Genomic DNA, 22898 nt, shown 5'->3' on the forward strand with positions numbered 1-22898 from the left:
ATTTCATTCACCTTCCTAGTTCACCTAATCAGTGCACTTTTATCAGTCTTGTACTGTGTTTGAAGATCAGCTGTGATACCCTCAGTGTAACCAATCTATCAGCTGGATCTAGATTACATTCTATTTTCACCCACAGGCATTTTTCTTGTTAGACAGTTGAAGAGAAGCTTCCAAATCTAGTCTGCCTCTTCAATGTTCACCTTGCAAAGCTGCATCTCAACCGCAAGCCAGAGAAAAGGATATGAAAAAACGCCGCTATTGTCAGAAGAAGAGACAACTGCAGAAGTGGGTCAAGAGCGCAGTCTATAGCAGAAGCTCGAAATCTCAGAAATAGATCAAAATGTAAATTATCCCAGAGCTCTCGGCATCTACCTGGACAAGCACCTATCTATTGGCACTCAGATTTCAAAGCTGTTTCAATGCCCGGATTCATAGACATTAAGTTCAGGCAGTTCTATGGTGATCACGCTGGCTGAAGTTCTTGTGTAATACAGGCCTCAGGACTCAGTAAAAAAGAAATCTTTCTTTAAACCTCAACCAGTGATTGCAATGGAGCATGTCTTAAAGAAAAATAACCAGTCTCATTTCCAATGGGAAGTATTCATCATCAGCCCTGCGTTTTGTATGCCAGTGACTTTCCCCATTGCTACGCTCTATAACATTATTTCTTGTCTCAATTTGTCTAGCTTCAGCTTCCAACAACCAGTTCTCATCTGAAGGTTCTTGTGCCTGATTTGAGTGCCCTCTGTTACCAAATTGCAGCTTCCCACATAAATAAGCAAAGTCCTTGGGCTCCCCAGCATACCTGCTGGAAATCATTTACACGTGGTCAGTACACAGAAAGTAAGATTTATAATGTATAAATTCAATAAAAGTAATGAATGTATCAAGATGAATTAATACAACATTGCAGAATGCGTGTTTATTTTTGTTGGTTGATTTTGTTTGTTTTTTCAGAATGAACATCAACTGTTCTTGTTTCTGGAGAACACTTTGTCACATTTTGCCTGCTGCTTGCAAATTGCACTGTGATTGCTGCTGGGTAGAACAACCTCTGCATCAATTGCAAAGATCAAGCTGTGGTGATTATTGAGAAAAATGACACATGCAAAAAAAGTTATGCAAAAAACACCAACCAAGGCACCTTATTGAATCTGCCTAACTGCTGGCTTATTTTTCACTATCCATAGCAGAAAAATAAAATTGTAACTCGGAAATTAACAGTAGATGCATAAATCTTGCCTCCCAGAGCTATTAGCCATTAATTTCTGAGCATAATCTGATTTGTTTTTATAACTCTTACCTTGATTTCAAATGAAATGTATGACATTGTAACTAATTTCATCCTGATCTCACAGCTAATCTACACTGCCTTATATGCAGCATGATTAAGCTGGAGAGGATTATTTTTTTCCGATAAAGTTATGGTGAAACTGGTAATAATATTCTGCATGTACACCATGGTCTTTCCCCTGAAACATGGGACCAACTGATTCCATTCAGTGCTTCTCATGTGTCACATCTGATCCTATTTCATTTTACTCCATCAGGGATACTCTAGTTCCTAACGGCATCAGCACCAGAGGTTTTAGGTGCTGCATTGAAACACAGACAGCTGAGAAGGGAAACACTTTGCTTCCTCTGTCAGAGACCAGAGAGCACAGAAGGTGGGGCAAAGCCAGGCTCTGGGAGATTATTCATGTAATTGTTGATGGAACTGGACCAGTCCAAGTGCCTTTGTATTCCTTTGGAAGAAAGGAGTTACGCTCAGGTAAGTGGTACAATTTCTTTTGTTCTTGATTATTCCAAAACACTTCTGGCAGCACAACAATAACTTCAAAAGTGAATAAATTCATTTTTTGATGTTCAGGGCAGAACACTGAAAAATACAGAAGTTCCATTTTGTTAAGCTTAGAGGGTATATGGATTTTTCTTTAAGTCATTGTTTACCTGACCACTGAAATAAAAACCATGTTTACACAAGATTAAGTATCAGTTTAGTATATATTTTGTATATTTAATGTTTCACGGCCACACTTCAAAGCTGTTTGTAAAGTAGCTGAGGAGTGAAGGCCTATAAATATGTAATGTGTGTGATGTAACTGCACATAATTGGACAATGCATGTTCAGAAAATTCTAGACAGAGGAAAGAAAACCTCTCTGAATTCAGAGTCTGCCATAACCCAAGCCAAAATGCTTTTAAATAGGACTATATAAACTATATAGATCTATATAGGTATATAAATCCATATATGTGTATATATGTGTGTGTGTGTGTGTGTAAAAAGAGAATAATGCCAACACTGCTTGCCAGTGTTGTCAGATAAGGTACACTGAGGCCACTTCAGGACTTCACACAAGTGTGGCAGTGAGGAAGAACCTTAGAAAGGCTATAATCTTTATTTATGACCCTTTTGAGACCCCTCATCACTGCCAGGAGAGAGATGAATATAAATGAGAATAAGGCTGCAAGTGCCCACAGGCAAACTAGGGAAATATGGATGGAAATAAGGTATGTGGAGAAGAGAATCTAATGTGCCTAATACAGAAATTACAAATGCATTTCACAGCAGGTAGCTACGAATTAATAACATGATATTGGCTATTCAGCTGTGTTATCCTGAAATAACAGAGAAATAAGGGAATATAAGAGCATGTCCTGTTTGCTCAGGCTTTTCTCTTCGTATACCTCAATGGGACAGGCATCAGCAGAGCCCCAGGTGCAGACAGGTCCCACCAGCTGTGAGACTCCCTGCTGGAGCTTGTCTCACCTTAGGGCACAGGTGACTGCAAAAGTAGAACATGAAGCATGCTAACACACCAAAAAGGGTTCTTGCCACTCAAGAGGAAGATCCAGAAGTCTCCAAGTGAATCACTTCCATGTTCTCAAAGGATTTGAGTGTTTCAGATTGAGCCAGGCCAAGTAGTGTCCAAGCTTGGCAGGGGAGGACTAGGAGAGGTCCAGTCATCATGGGGCTTCAGCAGCACTCTGGCAAATGGTCACAGCATATCTGGAGATGTGCTTCTGAGGCATGAACCAAAATATAGCTGGGAGCTGTAGTATTGACATGCACAGCTTGAAAGGCCTTCATATATGACAGTGCATGCATTCACCAGAGTTTCCGTATGTTCGCTTCCAAATAAAAACATCAGTCAGGGGGCTCACCAAGGCAACCATTCTTGTTGTTCATCGGCACAGAGAATTTGCTTGTCTGCTATTACTTTCTTTTACAGTGTGTGGCAGTTTCTCCTCCAGTGCACATGGCAGTGGGCTCTGATGGCTGGTATTCAGGTAAAAATACATTTGCACTTATGATGTTTTGCCTGTTTGGGCTGGATGGGAAGACCAGAAGTTCTGCCTAGCTAAAGATCAGTCCTAGGAGCTTTGGCCCAGCACACCCACAAATAAGCCAGGTATCTACTGGAAGCAGTAGATACAGTGTGGCACCAAATTAGAGATGCACGATTAGACATCAGAATATTGCACTTCAAAATGCAGAGCATCTCGAGGTCACGCTAACAGTGGGAATGACTACCAAGGAAATCACATCCATTTTGTATATTATTAAATTTGTTCATAACTAAGAACTAATCAAATAATAGAATCTGTCCCAGGAAGCTTTTGGAGATATGTATACATAAATGATGTTTGAGTTTCAGGTTATGGCTATCAGATTTCAAGGCAGGATTCTTCTCAAACGATGGGACTTCTTTCTTGTGGTTCTTCTTGTGCCAAAGTCTGACAAGTCGAAAAGCACAAAGTGGTACATCTCCAGGCACAAGCACAACTGACTGAAGATTTGTCATTGGAAAGAACCTATTTGGATCATAAGTGAATTCATCTGTATAATGCAAAAGTGTTTGGCACTGCTCTTTATGAAGAATGAAGGGTGTAAGCTGCTAAAAATTCAGCCTTGTGCTTTTATGTAGCCACTTTCTAGGAATGGTCACAGTTACAGGCTGTGGTGGATATCATCTTGCAATTCTTCTGCAGGAAATAATTGTATTTTGACTGTTTCTGGGTTGCTGAACAACACTGCAAAATTCTGTCTGGAGGATATCCTGTGTCTTCCTGATACATAACCTGGGGAGCTGGAAGTGGTAGTCCTCTCTGCTAACACTTATCTAAAAGTTCATGCCTCAGCATAAATTAGCCTTCAATTCTTCTTCCCTTGTCAAGAAAGAAATATAGACATCTCTAAAATAGCTCTCTGGTAAGACTGTTTTCTGCAGATATCTTCAGAGTTTCACTAGGCTACAGACACATAACTTCCCTCGGAGCAAACTAACTGTTCCATTCCCTTGGCTAAGAGTCAGCTCAGTGCAGAACGAACCAGGAAATTTCAAACAGTGGTCTGAAGGAGAAGGCCAATTTATTTTCGTTTGGGACAGGAATATCTTCCTTCTTGTGCATCATGGATGACACAAAATAGACTGTCTGCAAATCAAAAACATTTCCAAATATAGCTCTGCTCTTGGCTGAGAGGTTGCTTGTGACACTAGACAATGGCATGGCTTCCAGCTCCATTGGGATGATATCATGAAATGTCTGCTGGCTGAAAAGTTCCTCACAGGATTAACTCTCCAGGATTAGAACACACTGAACAGCCCTTTCTCCAGGATAAAATTTGTAGCGTGCAGCCTTGATCAAACTGTATGTTTTAAAATTAATGACATAGTTTCAGTCAGTTAGCTTGGGAGTTAGATATCAGTGTCTATTTACCTGGAGATATATACATATATACATATATTTCAGTGAAGCTGCAGGTTTGTTCATTACCCCCGCATTCGTGAGTCAGCAGTGCTCTGTTCAAACTTTAACTTGTTTTTGCACATGAAACCTCTGCCAAAGTTTATATCTCTCACCCTTGTTTTTCAGGCTGCGCATATTGCACCTAAAGTTTGAGGCACATTTTCTGGGACAAGTTATCTGGGACATTTTGTTTCACTTACTCTGCTGGTCTTACTGTCTTAGTGAGATACTATGTAAATACTTGTCACAGTTTTGCGCGCACAAGCATAAAGCTATCAGCCAATTCCCTGTTATATTAAATTTGTAAAAGACAATTCTGCAGGCTGCTCAGTTTGAGCTCAATATTTAAATGTGCTCCTATTGTAGGCAGCGATACGCATTCATCACTTTCGTGCACTGCTTCCATGCGCAGAGCTGTTACTGCTTCAGAGCAGCTGGTCATGCATGATTTTAAGCAGATACAGTTCTACTTTCATCGTGTCTTCAATCTTGATATATCTGTCCTCTGCTGAAAATGAGTAACGTGGTTTCATGACAATTCAAGTGTCATCACACTGTGTTAACAAGGGCTTTGTATCAGCATCAGGAGGAAATGTGTTGACACCCTGTTTACAGCCATCCTCTGTGGACGTCAAGAACTGATTCTCCTTCCACTCACACCTATTTCACTTTGATGCAATTGCCCAGATTTTACAGGCACTTCTCCTTGGTAGCCATCTGATAAGCTAATCTGACTCAGAATTTGCCAGATCTGCCTATTCAGGTACCGCATATTCATTTAAGATCTCAGACTTGAAGAATGTTTTATTTGCTCTGTGCACAGTTGCTTTAAATGTACAAATATAAGCATAATCGTGTGTTTTTAAATGTAAAAAAACTGCTTTGGGTTTACAGGTGTAATCATAACAAGTCATAAGCTTAATGTTCATGTGAGTTGTTGTTTTTCATCCCTGAATGCTTACAGTTAGCAGTTTGGCCAGCTGTGGACTAGTGGTTTGGCTTTTAGGCTCTTGGTATGTCAATTTTAGATTGAGACTTAAGGTAATTTATTTTTTGTCTTCACCAGTGTTTAAAAGATGTTTTATTTTTATGGATGGATTTATAGCATCTGGAAATAAACAGCAAAAATATAACCTCTATGAAATCATGCCAGCATTTCATCTGTTCCTCTGGTGTCACACAATCTCTGGCCTCGAAACTTCAGCATCTGCAAACCCATTCTCACCACTCATTGACCACCTGCTTATGTTATGGCCTCTGACTTGCCACTTCATCCCAGACAGGTGACACTCACCTAACTGCCCTCAGTACCATTCCCGCTCCAGCTTTTGGGGCTTCTGTCTTTGTACTTGTAGATATTGTCTTCTCTAGCCACAGAAATCTCTGACTTCACTGCTGTAAGAGTCCTTCCCTCTCTCTTATGTTGACTTTCCACATTCCCTCTGCTCTTTTCACACCTTCTTCACTCCCTCATCTCTCATCACATTTGTTTCTCATTTATTCCTTCTTTCTTCATTGCAGCCATCCAAGTCACTGCTGCATTATGGCCCTAGAGAGAAACCTACAATGCTTCCCAATCATCCACTTTTGCCCATAGGATTCACTTGGTTCTTTTAAAAAAAAAAATAAAATCAGGGAGGAGAGAAGGGCGAGCAGCTGTAATCTCCTCTATTGGGAGTGCATTGGCCTCTTTTTTTTTTTCCTCATTATAATATTTTTATTATCCTTGTCTGACTCATATAAACCACGCATGTTAACATCATCTTCATTGCACATCTTGCCAACCCCATCAGCCCTCAGGATGATCCCTGCTTGGGATTTCCCTCTCATTTCAGTATGGTAAAACTCCACATGTTTCAACTTGCCCCTTCTCTCTTCTGCCTCTTGCATCCCCCTAGAGGCACAATAACAAGGAAACAATGCCCCTTAGCTTCTGCCCTGGGCCAAAATAAGCTACATTTCCATCTGTGCTGGAAAGCTGAATGAGGAACACGAGGGGCTCCCACTGCAGCCTCCCTCCTGCTGCTTCCCCCTGCCAGCTGCTCTGCCAGCACCCAGCCTGGGTGGCTGTGCCACGGGCACTGCAGCTGGCAGCTCAGGCACACAGACACATGCTCACATGTATAAATGTGCGTATACGTAGTTACACATGTGTGTTTTACACCCTCGAGTTCATATGCATGTGTATATGTACACAGTCACGCATGGAAACAGATAAAGTCTCGCTTCTCTCATTTGCCTCCATGAGGCATGTGAGCATATTTGTCTGAAGTGTTGGCAGGACACACCAGTTTAATCTGCCTGTGCCAAATCTCTGCTGGAGGAAAACTGCACTTTTGCATATGAGTGTGTAAGTTTGCATTGTACAGACTTGGCTGCAGCTGTTTTTTTCCAAGCACTTTTCACGTCATCTCTCTCTCTCAGTTCTGAGCAAGGTTTGGCTTTCCATACCTGTGGGCAGCCCAGCAAGGCTCCGAACCCCACCAGCGCTGCCAAAACATGTTTTACTAATAAAACATTCCTAAACATATAAACTTCAAGCAAAAACCATGTGGATAGCTTCTGGGGTCCCAGGCTTTTCAGAACACTCACTATGTGGTGGAGAAAGCCCAGCTGAATATATTACAAGCTTGTTGAAGGCAGCTTTAACATTGCCGTGCCTTGGCTAACTTGCTGCAATTTTTCACAGGCACTGCTGTGCTGTGGGAAAGACAGAGGAACTCAGATGAGCATTTCTTTGTGCAGGAGACTGGGTGTTTCTCGGCAGCTCTGGCCTTTAGGCTGCTCCTTCACAAGCTTGACTCCTTGCCTGAGGCTGCCAAGGGGTGAGTCTCCTCCTCTTGCCTTTCTCTGTTCTCTCTCCCACATCTCCACAAGCCCATGGAGGAACTCCACCCCTCCATTCTCATGCTTCTTAATACAACTATAAACAGTACCTCAGTCTCTGCCAAACCAAGTTATCTGCATAGGTCATTTCAACCCAACTTCTGTGCCAATCCCGTTTTAATTCAGCCTCAGTACTGGCAACAACTCTATGCTTTCAGTGGATAGCAGGAATGCTGCCCAAAAAAGAATCTACTATTTCAGAAACAAGAAATGACTTAATGTTAGAAGGCTGATCTGTGAAGGGATGACTGCACTGAGGAAACACTCTGTGCTTTTCCCTTGGCTGCAAAATCACGAGACTTGTCTCCATTGGTTCTTAATCCAAAAGCATCAAGGTTTCCATACAAACTCCTCTGTGTAGAAACAGCTGATATCACAATCACTATCACCTTTCATCTTCCAAAATCCCAAGACAGATTCAAACTTGCCTAAAATATCTTATTTGAATCTATCAAAACCAGAAGAAGAAATGAAATGAATTGGACTGCCCCAATTAATAAATCGACTCATTTCTGTTACCTCCAAAGCAGCCCTGACATCAGACAGGACACTCCCTTTTGGCAGTGACAGTCTATATGCTTGACATCTGGGATTTAGTTTTGCTCTCCCAACATGGTAACAAGCAGCTGTATCCCTGAGTTCCAAACAAGCCTATACACTGAATGGTGGGCCTTGATCACAGCACTGAGACGCTCCACTGTCCTACTCCTCTCTCCTTACCTGCTCATGTTTGTTGACACAGTTTTTCTTTTGCAGCTGGCATCCCTATTCCAAGTGAGCTGCCATCCAGGACTGCCCTTTTGTCTGCCTGTCCCTACAAAGGTCCCTGCGCCTTTTGTTACAGATGGCTCTCATTTAATCTCCAATTCACTACTGTAAATAATTAAAAGAGAGTCCATTTACAGAAATAAACAATAGTTCTGATCACCTTTTTGTCAAAGCTTTTAAAGGTTTTGAAATAATTAGGAGTCACACCTTGTGCCTATAGTCAATGTATACAGCCCATTATCCTTTGCCATTTCTTTATCTGCTCTATTTTTGTCACATACTCCCCTTCTTCACAGCTATTTAAAAGCCCCAGGAGATGAGAAAACCAGCTTCTGTGTGTGTGCTATCTGAAGTAGGGGATCCTGGTTAGGATCAAAGCTTTTGCCCATACTGTTCAGTACGTCAGATAAAGCACTACTGTTGGCAATGAAGAACGTGGCATTGAGTGAGACAGCAATGACACCTGGATGGAATTTGGGTGCTTCTGCTCTCGAGCATGAGCAACCTGAAGGTAGCATACAATTGCAAGGTATTCATATACAATCATGAAAGGAAATGACAGAACTCTAATGAAACAGTCTTGTCTCTAATGAAACAGTCTTTCCAGGAATGTTTATGGAATGGAGAACTCCAGAGGTCTAAGACAGCCTGTAGCCAGGATTGTGGTGGACAGGACAGCACTGCATGTCCTCCATGGAAAATTCTTGCCACAGGGAAGGTCAAGCAGAGGCAATGTACACAGATCTTCAGTAACAAAAGAGAAAGGATTAATATGGTGGTTGTATATTTGGATATTTTCAGGGCTTAAATACAGAAAACCTGAGATGGATTTCATCGCTGGGCTTGACAGGCTGCTTCCAACAGAGGCTGCCAGCGTGACTTCTTGCGATCCCACTGTATGGCTATTCCACACTCCATGGACTCTTGAAGTGCCATATAGGCACCCAAGAAGGCAAGGAGCCTCAGTTGTAAAGTGTAGCTTTAGGACATTTATCTGAGGCTCACAGCTGAAATAACATAGGTGGATTTCAGTGATGATCTACCACGAAATGGGACACTGTGCACATTGGAGGGCTGAGCATTACACTGCTGGGTTACAGTGCTGACATTTCAGCAGTACTCTTGAAGAGGGTAAAATGTAAGTAAAATTAAAAAAGCTCACTCATTAAAGTGACTGATGCAATTAGTACCTGCATCAAATACAAAAACTCTTGTTGGGAACAGAAAAAGAGGTTAGATAGTTAACTGTGTGAACTAGATGTGTTCTGATTGGCTGCTCCTGAGGAAATTCACCCTGGCATCCTGGGTGTGCTGGCCAAGATGATTTTGATTGATAAGAAATAATTGTGGTGGAGCAGTGAGTAAGCTTCCATGGGGCTGCAAGAGGGTGAGCCTACACCCTACTCGCTGTGAACCGTAAGTCACTGAATTATCAAGCCAGAAAAATGAACAATCAGACTATTTGTGGCCATCTCACTGCCCAAAGCAGTGAGTAACAGCTGAGGTGGCTTTGAGAAAATCTGATCTCATCCAGCACAAGCAGCCTCGTTTCACATGACAAGAAGTGGTCGGATTACTGCCGTTTCTCAGGTTGCTGTCATTGTAGGCATTGTAGTGATATATGCTTGAGCCACTCCATTTGCAAAGTGAGTCTATTTCTACAAGGAATTTGTTGATGTATTTTCTTTCACAATTTGTAGGAGGCAAAAAGCACAAAGAGAACAGCTGTTTGGGGTGTTTTCTTTTTAACTTAGAGAACAGGATATTTCCATTTGTTGCATTGCCTACTACACCATTTGTTGCAGCGAAGAGAATAACCTGATCTCCACGTGTAGTATTAAAAAGATAAACATAGGCATGACAAAATCCTTAATCTACAACAAAAAAAGGTCAGGCTGCATGGTACAAAACTGTTTGATCTGAAAGGCAATCTAGTGTTGGACTGTGCAATCACCATCTGAAAGAAGTGATGAAACACCTGCTAGGAGACACATGTTTATTCTTGATGCTTTTGTCCTTGTTTTGTATGCTTTTCTGTATTTCAGAAAGGCTTGTGACCTCTTCTAACATTGGTAAAACAAGCAGGATGCTTTCCATCTGAGGACTAAGTTGAATTGCAGTTTAGGGAAATCTAATTACTGAAACAGGCTTCACAGGCGATATTTCCTGTCCCTCCTTCCTAAGTTCATCTCTTAGCCTCAGCCAGTTCAGCTTCTCAGGCTTTTTCTTCCATCTAAGCAGTGTCTAAACCTGTGCAGCCTCATGCCGTGCAGCACACACCATGTTCCATGGTGCTTGGGTTGCCATGAATAAGGTTGAAGGAAAAGAGATTCAGCATGGTGTAATGCCTGGGGGATGCAGCACAATGCCAGATAAGCACCAGTCTCTCTGGATGCACTGGTAGACTCTGTGCCCATTCAGCAAACGCTGCCTGAGATGATGTCCCTGCCTGCTGTGCGAGTGTTGCTGGCAGGGCAGGGCTGCTGGCTGGGAGCCCCATGTTCTCACCACACACCTTCAGCATCAGCTTCTTCAAGGCGCTATGTTGTGCCAACACAGCTAATGAAAAACCTGTCTCGTAAAGAATATTTCCAAGATAGCTGTAGAGACTGAGAAAAAGATTTGTTTAATCTGATACTGATTTTCCCTTCTGTTATGAACTAGTTCCCTCTCCACCAAGGTTAGTATTGTTTTCTGTGGAACAGGCTCAGCTGAAGGTAGGAACAAAGGCAGGGAATGACACGATTCTCTAGGGCAGTCCTAACAGAAAAGGTGCAATAGAGCAAGAACTTGATCATTTGCATCTATCTTTTAATTTTGCTGGGTAGATTTTTTTTGTAAAAACAAATCCACCCTGCAAGATTAGTTAGAAACAGCCTCTGGAGATGAAGTAGTTCGGCAACTCACAGCAAATTCCAGCTGAGAACCATGCAACTTCTTTCCTATTAATTTCAACTGGAAATCAGATTGTAAAACAGGTAATCCATTTAAAATTAGTCTTCACAGACTGGTCTTCCAGCAGAAAATAGTGAAAGCAACTGTAATCCACAGAGACCAGAAAAGGTTCCTGTGGAGCCTATTGGAATTTCCATTAAGGAGATGGCAACTGTCCTGAATTAGCAGTCACTGTCTTTGGCAGGGAGAAGATCATTTTACAGGTACAACACTATCAATTACCAAACAGATCATTTGAAAAGAGAGGTTAGTGGCTAGCATTTAAGTGAGAAGTGGTACTAAGTAAGCTGGATAGAAGTGCTTTACAGTAGGGAAATTGAAAACACAGAACACTCTGTGCTAAGGGGAAAACATGAAACAGGGAGCTGTAATCAGCAGCAGACAGAAATAATGACTTGTAGAGAGGTGGGAGATGCCAACAAGCACATCAAGTTTCCATTGCTTTAAGTGTACCTGTTAAAGGGCAGTCTTGGTAATCCTTTCTGGCCCTTACACACTCCCAGGTAACAGTGAGTTTCCTCTCTGAACTCATTCATTGGCTTGAAGACCTTTCTCTTCTTCTAGCCTTCTGTCTTTCCAAATGTTTTAGGAAGGTTTCCCTGATGGGTACTCGATCTATTGGTGCCATGTGTGTTCTCTATAAGGAATACCAGAGTGTGAACAGCTGCTTCCACTCATGGTATGCTCTACTCTTCAGGCCTTCTGCTGATGACCTCTACAGTACATGTGTTGAAATCCAAAATATTTATATATCAGGGTGAGACTGTTCTTCTAATTAGTGCAAATGATGTTCCATGTCTTTCATATCATCTCCTCTGAGACAGCATATGTGATCAGCTGTAGTAGTAAATTTGCTCTCTCTCTCTCGCCCCTTCATTCTCTCCCTCCTTCTGCCATGCTTAAAGCTGGCTTTATTCTTGCCTGGAAACCCTTCCATTTAGCACTGTCACATTTGCTGAGTATCTCAGAGTAAAACTTGATCATGTTCTCCCCAGGGTACCGAATAAATATCTTTAAAATAGGAGTATTGCTAAAGCACAAGGAATAATACAGTACCCACAACTGTTAAATCTGAAGCCATGCTGTTGAGTTTATTTAGGATCCCTCATCTCAGGTGTTGTTCCTCCAAGCAATCTGTATGGCAGTGGGCAGAGCTGGTTGGAAATGAAAGCAACAGAAGCAGCTGCATTAAGGCTCGTACTCTGGTAGGAGCTCGGAGCCCGGCACCGGTTTGGTGTTCCCTGCGCTGGAGCTGGAGCTCTCCTGGCTCCCATCCAGGCCTGGCTGAACTCTTGCTCCTGGCAGCCTGGAGCTCTGTTCTTCCCTGGGCCTCTGAAAACACGGTGATCAAACCTGAATAAAATGAGAATCTGCTTAACACTGCCAGGTGTCATGGGTAACATTAAATTATCGTCCAACATTCCATAAGGCCAACAGAGAAAATAAGCAGGCCTCGAGTGGATGCCATTCCATCTGCTCATTCAAGAGCGTTTCATAACATTTTCCTCAACACAGTGTAAATACTAAATTCTTCTGCTAGGAACCCATAGAGAAAGCTAAATAATCATATGTCCAGCTGGGTAAATTGGGGCACAAAGAAGGGAGGCTTTGGGTACAAGGCCAGAAGAGTGCTCAGCCGCCTTCTCCCAGTTGCCTGCCCCAAGCACTCCATGCATTGGCCCTATGCTCCTGCAGCTTGTGGGGAGTGTTAGGGCAATCACAGCAGCTGCAGGGTGCACAGGGTTGTCTCAGGGCACAGCTCTGCCACCATGGCATGTGGCACAGGCTGGAATAATGAGGTGGCCTTGCATGGCCGTGAGGCAGCCAGGCCATGCAGCTCTGATCTGTGCTGTGACCAGTCCTTCTGCTGTGGCAGAAGCATACGGGCAGTCTGGATGCTGATTTACAAGACAGACAGTTTCAGCAAAGTCCTTTTTAAGTGCTGTTGTTGATTCAGCCATATCCTCACTGTGTCCAATGCAGTTGTCTGCACTGAGGACAGCAGATGGGCAGTGGCGCTTCTTGGCCACTGCCAGCCCAGGTCAGTGCCACATCCACATCCTTGGATTTTGTCACCACTCCATGGCTCTCCTTTTGTTTTCTGCTTTGGAGTTTATTCTGTCGGTGCTAGCTACAGGCAGGCAGGGGCCAGGCTGAGCTAACCAGCCCTGCAGGTTTTACTGTGCGAATGCTGCAAATCACAGAGAGGGGTGTGCTCAGCAGTTATCCTGAGCCACATCCCTGCTCTGCTCGCCACAGTCCTGACTGCAAAAGTCACAAAGCATGCAAATGAAGGCTACTTCTAATCATTATCCCTGTTACAAAAAAAAAAATCCCACACATGTAGTCATCCACGCAGAAATGACAAAAGGAAAATATGCCTTCCATAAAGCAGCAGATTTGGGGATCCACTTGGCTTCATGTGTGCATGTGTAAATGCAACAGTGGCTGGAAAACACTCTTTCTGATGGAACTGATATTGTTCTGGAATTTGCTTCTAGTTTAGCTAATTACTCTTGACTAATTTAAAAAATATATATATAAAGAAAAAGAAAAAAAAAAAGAAAAAGAAGGAAGGAAGGAAGATTTCCAGTAACGTATAAATACCTAAGACATCTTTGAACAAAAGTGTCAAATTATCATTTAAAAAGAACAAGTTCTGTGTGAATAGTCTGTCACTTTCCAAAAAAAAAAAAAAAAAGAAAAAAAAAAAAGTTTCAGGGAAGGAATAAGAAACTAAAGAAAGAAAGGAAGAAGCTGACCTAAAACTAAATTTGTCAGAAAATCTAAATGCAGCCATTTGACTGAATCCCTCTTTCACACAGCCCCTTTGCAGAGGAGGCAAAGTGTGATCGAGGCATTCAGGGTAAGTCTTTCACTCAGAACTCGTCTGATGAAGAAATCTCTGCACCGTGCAGGGAAGAAAGTAGGCCAATCTTTGCCCTTTGGAGAGGCACCTGAAGCGATTCCATTGAGGATTAAAATCCTCAGGGAATCTCCTCCAAGGTGGACAGATGGCAACTCCATGTAGCAATAAAAGCATCTTTGCAAAATAAATGAAGGGCAATTAGTCACCTCCTGCATATAGGGAGACCCCAGTTCAGGCAGCCAGCATTTGGCAGGGACTAGAGGGTGATCAGACAAGCTGCTCTTAAACTATACTTTTCCTGCAACATATGGAAAGTGAAATGTAGGGCTGTGTAAATAACAGATTTTTTTTTGTTGTTTTGTTTCTGCAACTGAATGAAAAAATCACACATAAGCAACTACAACTTGGGTTGAATTCTAGGTTATCAACTGCTTTTCCTTACTGAAACAAGACTAAGAACATAATTACATATTGACAACAGATTCTAGCTCAATGCAGAACCTCAGCATGGCTGAGGCTGGCCAGGCCCTCTGGGTCCATCTGCTCCACTCCCTGCCCAGCAGGGCCACCAGCACAGGGTGCCCAGGGCCATTCCAGGTGGCTTCTGAAGATCTCTGGGGAGGAGACTCCAAAACCTCTCTGGGCAGCCTGTGCCAGTGCTCGTTCACCTTCACAGCACAGAAGTGCTGCCTGCTGTTCAGAGATAACCTCCCGTGCTCCAGTTTGTGCCCATGCCTCTTGTCCTTGCACTGGACACCACTGCAAAGATACTGGCTCCATCCTCTTTGCACCCTCCCTTCAGGTGTTTGTACACATTGATAGGATCCTCCTAAGCCTCTTCTTCTCCAGACAGAACAGTTCCAGCCCTCTCATCTCTCCTCATAGCAGAGGTTCTCCAGGCTCTTCGCCATCTTGATTGCCCTGAGATTGCCCTCCCTCCAGAGCCTACATCCATGTGTCTTGTGTTGGGACACAGCTCTCCATGTATGCCCTCATCAATGCCGAATCAAGGGAAAGATCACTTCTCTTGACCTGCTGGCAATGCTTTGCCTAATGCAGCAAAAAAATACCATGAAGCTAATTAGAGGCAAGGGCACATTGCTGATTCACAGTGAGTTTGCTGTCCACTCTCAACCACCTCACCCTGCCAAAGGCCATGGTTTTATTCTTGCGCCACACTCCTTCTGCTACTTCCTCCCTTTGCCCTTCTTTAGCTCCAAGCACTGCTACCAAAATTACTTCTACTTCAATTGTTCTGACCACACCACACCTGCAAACCCCTTCAGGCTCCAAAAGCAATAGCATCAGGCTCATTGAGTCCATGTGTTTTCTGTAAAGCTCAGGGCAGTTTGCACCCCACTGTTGTATCTGGTCCCACGGTATCAAGCGGGCCCCACAGCCCTACTCCACACCACCCTGGCGATTTTCTATCACCCCATGCCCTTCCCCTGCTACAGCTCCTGCTCTGATCAGTCTCATTCCTTCTGCCATATGTGTCCTCACTGCCTCAAGTGCAGACTTGTGGCACAGTTACAGAGATTTCCTGCTTTGCTACTGCCCCATGAAGCCTTCAGAAATGCCTGTCCCAGAGGCCAGATACTTCCTGTGACTCGTCAGGTGCAGACAGAAAAATGTAAATACAGGTTTCTTTCAGATCTTTACTCCATTTTACTCCACTGACTTCCCATGCAACATTAATGGCTAAGTGACTTCTCTCTGTGTTTCCTCCATCTTCTGTTCTTGAGCTTCTTGAGTCCACACTCTTGCTGGAACTGTGTTGTCTCCCACCCTTTCTTAGTGTAGTGTCTGGCACAAAGGGGCTCTGATCTCCTCAGATGTAAGCTCTGCTGTACCAATAGCTAATTAAAGTCTTTTTCCATATCTAGGACCCTGTTTCTGACAGCACTGTGAAATTGCAGTGGTTCTATAGAATAATCGACCAGACTGAACACATCAAATGTCTTCTGACCTGCTTCACTTTGTCTCCCTTATCTGAACTGCATGGGTGGAATTTAGCAACTCTATTTTTAAACCTGTAAGTCAGACATTGACCTCTTTACTGCAGTTGCCCCTGGTTCTCTTTACAGTCCAAGAGGAGAGAGGCACTTCTAGGGTACAGTTTACTTGGCCTACTTTTGGAGTTTTCTTTAGGGGAAGATGAAAGGGACCCCAGAAAAGCCTCTTTCTCTTCACTGACTATAAAGGAAGCCTTGACAGCCATGCCACATGCAGACAGTGTCAAGCAAAACTGAACCTAAGAGCTCCAAGGTGCATTTCATACACCACTGTGCATACTGTTAGCTCTGAATAAGTGTATTACCGCTACCGTATATAATGTGCTATGTTAGCATATAATGTTACATGTGCACTGTATTCATATTATATATATCCATTATATATCCATACGGTAGTGTGTTCACACTCGTGTATTACCAGGAAGATAATCAAATAGCTGTGGTTTCCATTGTTAATTTTTTCTCACCATTTCTTAGATGAGATCTCAAGTCATTAAAGACAGTGTTTACACCAGAGTAGACTGCACAGGGTAGGGATTTGCTAAGACACTGCTTTTGGTGATTCTTTGCATTCTTTAGTGTTCTTGGTGACCTTTTGCACTCTCTAATGTTTTTGGTTTTTTTCTGCATTTCTGATGTTGTAACGCCAGTGCCAGCCATAACATCAGAATGCACCCAGGGAGATCTGGTTCAGGACATTTCTTTAGGGCTCACCAGAGCTGCCCAGAGGCTTGCTGGAGAGGGTGGCTGAGACTGGGACCATGCAGTACTTTCAGCATCTGCCCTGGATCCCTTCCTTGCCTGGGCACAACATCCATTGAAACTTTTGGAAGTAAGGGCTTCATGTGTCAGCTTGCCAGGCCACCATAGAATCGTAGAATCATAGAATCATAGAATCACAAGGTTGGAAATGACCTATAAGATCATCTAGTCCAGCAGTCTCCTCATCACCATTGCCACCACAAGCACTAAGCCACATCACGCAGCATATCATCCAGATGCCTCTTGAGCACTGCCAGGGACGGTGACTCCACCACCTCCCTGGGCAGCCATTCCAGTGCCTGACCACTCTCTGAGAGAAGAAGTTCTTCCTTATGTCCAACCTAAACCTCCTCTGATACAACTTGTGGCCACTGTCCCCTGTCTATGTGTCATAGAATCTCCAAAGCTGGAAAAGACCTCCAAGATCGTTTGGTCCAACCATCCACCTACCACCAGCATTCCCCCACTAAACCATGTCCCTCAGTACAACATCTAAAAGTTTTTGAACATCTCCAGGGAAAGTGATTCCACTACCTCCCTGGGCAGCCTGTTCCAGTGCCTGAGCACTCTTGGAGGAAAAAAAATTCCTAATATCCTAATATCCAACCTGAATCTCCTGCAACTTGAGGGCATTCCCTCTAGTCCTATTGCTAGTTACACAGGAAAAGAGGTCAACCCCACCTCACCACAACCTCCTTTCTGGTCATTGTAGAGTGCAATGAGGTCTCCCCTGAGCCTCCTCTTCTCCAGATTGAACAATCCCAGTTCCTTCAGCCACTCCTCATAAGACTTGTGCTTCGGACTCCTCACCAGTTTTGTTGCCCCTCTCTGGACAAGCTCCAGGGTCTTGATGTCTTTCATGTGCTGAAGGGTCCAAAACTGAACACAGTACTCACCATGGCTGAATACAGAGGGATGATCACTTCCCTGTTCCTGCTGGCAGCACTATTTCTGATACAAGCAGGATGTCACTGGCCTTCTTGGCCACCTGGGCACTGCTGGTCCATGTTCAGCTGAGCATAAACCAACACCCCCAGGTCCGTTTCCTTCACACAGTCTTCCAGTCACTCTACCCAAACCTGTAGTGTTTCCTGGGGTTGTTGTGGCCAAAATATGGGACCTGGCACTTAGTCTTGATGAACTTCATCCCACTGGCCTCAGCCCAGCTATACAGCCTGTCCAGATCCGTCTGAAATGTCTTCCTACCCCCAGGCAGATTGACACTTCTTCCTCATACTTTTGCCCCACCTAACCAAAATGAAGTCTGGAGATCTGAATCTACATCTGATCATATGTGCGAGTCACTGGACTTTGAAACCTATAGTATGGAAAATTAATAATCTACCCGTGCCCTTAGATCTGATGGACAGATGCTGTCAGGCACACACTGAAGCCACTCATAAACTGGAGTTGAAACTTCCCGGTAAGGAGATTCTTTAAAAAGCCCTCAAATGGAAGAGCCAGTGAGAACAAACCCTGCAGGTAACACTGCTGAAGACATGAGTGCTTCTGAGGGCACATGCACTCCTTGTGTGTGCTAGAGGATAGCTCTGAAGGAAGCTTGCATTTTCCAGTTCCAGCCACTCTGAGTAGAAGTAATTATTTGGCACTTTTTTTTTTCACTTCAGAATGCACCTGAGCAGAACCAGGATCCAGCAAGGCTGGGAGTCAGGATGGATTACACACCTGAGGATGCAGTCATGCACCTGAACAGAACATGAGTATCTGGGAGCACTCTCTAAGCTGTGTAACTTCGCAGCAAGGTGATGTGTGAGCATGGAATAGAATCACTGCCATGGTCACCCTGCAGCACCAGTAAGCTATTGGTCCTCAGCGCAAGTGCAGCAGTAATGCCTCTGGGTACAAACACCACTATGTGGAAGACAATTCCCTTTGTTTCTTTGAGCTGGACTCTAATTAAATCTGTCAGTGGTTCTCCTGCCAAAGATCTGCTGCTACATCTGTGGGCAAAGCCATATCAAATACCTTTCAGAGTCAGTTGCTTTTTGCTCTTCAGATTTATAAAGGGAATGTAAACAGGAGAAGAATATATCCTGCTATCTTCTCCACCTAGGAAACAGTCCGATAGGCAGAACCTTAAACAGTTCAATATTTTGGTAATGAGTCTAACTTTCTGTACTGCAAATGAATAGTATTTGAATATGCATCTCTTTTCACCACAAATTGCATTAAAAATTCATGGCAAAATATTTCTTTTCTTTCGAGAGACGTCATAGCTGTTTTATTTTGTGCTCAATTACGCCTTTAAAGCTATCCTGCAATTTTTCATGGGCTGCAATCCTGGCACTTTCCCATACCTTTAAAAGAAAATTGTCCCAGCTGTACTGAATTTCTGATTGAAAATCTCAGAGATCAGTATTCTCTTGCAGCACATTCTGGAGATGAACCCAAAGCATCCATCAATAGCCCTCTGCAGTTAGAAACTGGGTTTCTCTTCAGGAACAGAGCTTCTGGGGCTTGTCAGCATTCCCCCTTCCTGTATACCCAGCTATTTGTGTGCTCTGTGAAAGAAGAAGAGGTGGTTCTTTCACCTGAATAACTGCAACACACAGAGCTGCAGAAGGGCTTCTGGAAGGCAGCTTGCACTTGCTGAATTCCACCCAATGCTGCACTGCCAAGCATGGAGTAGTTTAATGTGCAGAGTTAATAACAGAAGATAATTCACCTAGGTGTCACAGGGCACTGGCCAAGCATGTGGATTTTATATCTCAAAGGCCTCAGTGAAAAACTGCATGATAAACCTTAATAATAGGGATAGCTGTGTGGTAAACATTACAGGTGGGAACAAGCAGGACACTGTTTAAAGTGGTTCAAGTCCATAGATGTTAAGAGAACTTTTACATGGGATGCAGTTCCTCCAGAGCTGTTAGATCCCTCTAACAACACGATATAAGGCTTCTTACAGGATGACAAGGGACTGGGCAGCCCCTTCCTGACATGCTGGATGAGCAAAGTGACAGAGAGCACCTGCACAGTTGCTCCTTTTCAATGAACCAGCTGGCTGCTGGGGATAGCAGCAATGCACACATGAGTGCAGGCACTGGACCCGATCGTGGTGTTCTCAGGCCCTGAGCAACTTCAGCAATGCGCTTGCTCTGCACTTACTGCACTAAGAAAGCTTTTGTGGGGCTGAACTTGTACATTATATGTTATTCCCATCTTGGAAGTTTCTTTTCATGGCATTACACAGTTTTCTGGTTCACCCACGCAGTTTCAGGCTTACAGCAACCATGCAAGCAAAAATATGTGCAACTGGAGACAAAGACTAGCCAAAGAACTGCAGTTGCCTCCTGTATCATAGAATCATAGAATCATAGAGTCATAGAATCATACAATGGCTTGGGTTGAAAAGAACCTCAAAGATCATGCAGTTTCAACACCCCTGCCATGTGCAGGGTCAATAGCCACTAGACCAGGCTGCCCAGAGCCACATCCAGCCTGGCCTTGAATGCCTCCAGGGATGGGGCATCCATAAACTCCTTGAGCATCCTGTTCCAGTGCATCACCAGCTTTTGAGTGAAATGATGTATTTAGCATCCCTAAATCCCCAGTGACGTATTTAGCATCCCTAAGAAAATCAGTGTCTAGCATACCCAAGTGCCTGGCACACTACGGCTGCCTATCCTGGTGGGACCCTGAGGCCACCACAGATTCTCAGTGACCTCCAGAGCAGCAGCTAGAACTATGGGTGGTGTGGGCTAGGCTGGAGCATGAGGAGCAGGAGGAAACTCAGTAATCATTCAAGGCCATGTGTTGTCCTGGGCAGCAACGAGCTGCTCCTGCCCCAGGGCTATATGCCCATGTGTGAGCCCAGAGAAGTGCTCAGCAGAGCAGTGGAAGGAGAGAGGCAGATGGCAAATATGGACACACAACTCCTGCTACAGCTTAAGAGGATCCTGATGTATAAATAAAGAGGTCTCATCTTCTAGGAGACTTGCTGTCAGTTCAAGCTATCTGTGGGGGCAAAGCAGCTGCTCTGGCTGACGCTCTGCTTCCTCATCACTACCAAAGAATGGGGATGCCTGGCTGTATTAGGCAAAATACTGCTGGGTCTCTATAGCAGGTGCACTGGGGGCAGCTCTGGGGTGTTCATGCTGCTCAGATGTCTAAAACATCATGGGGTCCTGAGAGCAAAGGTCTGACCCAAAGGCTGTTATTTTCCCAGTGCAGCAAGTGTGATTATTGTTCTTAGCTGGCCATCAGCAATGCAGACAATGGACCTTTGTGTCTGGATCACAGCTGTTATCACGTATAGGATCAATACGGTGTTTTAAGAAGGACCAGAGAGAGGCACAGGGCTGCACGTAACGTGTCCCCTCTCTATGCTGTTCCTGGTAGGAGGTTATTGGGTTATTCCAGCATCTGACACATCCTGCTAATCCATGGGAAATCAATCACCTCAGCTGGGAATGGGCATCCAGCGATGACAGATTGAGTTAATGGTCTTTATTGCTGGTTCAGTGGCAGAGGCCTAATCTGGGTATTTCTGCCCAGACATGCAGAGTGGAGTGCATTCGTGAAGCACAAAGCGGCAGGTAAGAGAGGCACAAACATGCTTGGAACTTCTCACAGACCTGCATGGGAGAGGCTGGTGCTGAAATAGGTGCTTTTACTGCATCTGGAGAAGGTCAGGACCAATGGATTGATGTTTGTACTTTCCTCCTCACTGATAATACTGGGGACTTAAGCGCACCTATTTCCTCACCAAGATGCATACATTTCAATCACATCAATGTTCAGCCTTCTGTCTTTTCTCTAAATACCTCAGTGTGTTTCACATCATCACAGGTTCTAGCAGCGCCTGAGTTCAGTGCTGCCCTGCTCTGCTTGTTGTGTTATTTAAGTTAAGCATCAATTTAATAATTATTTAAATGTTTAATTTTCTTTTTTCTTATTCAGTACTGCCACCTTTGTGAAGATGATGTGGTAAAGAAGCTACATGATATTATATTCTGTGTTCTCTGTTGCAGACTTCAAGGTTTGTTCCACAAAGATCAAGAGGCAACTTTTTTGAGTCATAACTGGAGATGTGCAGAATTTTGCCTTTTTTTTTAATGTGAGGTTAGGAAAAAGCATTCCAAAACAGATCTTCAAAGTCACCGGTCATCATTTAAAGGCTTGATCAGTTCCGTGCCGCTTCACTTGTAATTTATTCCCAAAGTTATTATCCTTTTCTCTAATAGGCCTATGCACGTGATCATTAGAAATATCAATGAGATTGTAGATATGGGAAAGGCCAGTAGGATCAGATCTTAATATTCCGTATCTAATCCTGTGTATATTGTGCTTATTAGGTCCCATATGCTCAGCAATTTCCAGCTTTATTCATAATATGTAGCTTATTTCTTAGGATTAGGTTTAGATAGCAATTGACAGTTGAACAAATGGTGCACTAACGCAGACATGCCTACAGCTAAAAGTGTCTTCCTCTGGCTGTATCATGAGAAAACATTTATCCTTATCAATCTGAGAAATTGAAACTCTCCATGGTGGAAGTTATAGCCTCCTAACAGGACTCGCTCATTTGCAAAGGCAGTTCCTGATCCATTCATGCTGGTTTGTCTCTCCCAGAACAGCACAACAGGAGGTTTCTGCCTCAGGTATCCACAGCTGATTGGATTCAGGCAACATTATTTTCTCACAGCAAAGTCACTGAGGCTCATAGCATGGGAAAGTTCTCCTAAGTCATGGCTGAAAGAGGGCATCTGATCTGCAAGGAGCCTGTTGTGGCCTCATACCCAGGGAACTGCTTGTTGTGTGTGTGTGTGTCCAAGGGGATATTTTCAAGGATAACTTATTGATTGACTTCTAGGATTTGGAAAATTATTAACATGTTCTGATATAATCTGTTTCAGCTAGTAACAAGGG

This window comes from Tympanuchus pallidicinctus, unplaced genomic scaffold (genome assembly GCF_026119805.1).
Source record: "Tympanuchus pallidicinctus isolate F22 unplaced genomic scaffold, pur_lepc_1.0 scaffold8, whole genome shotgun sequence".
NCBI lineage: Eukaryota > Metazoa > Chordata > Aves > Galliformes > Phasianidae > Tympanuchus > Tympanuchus pallidicinctus.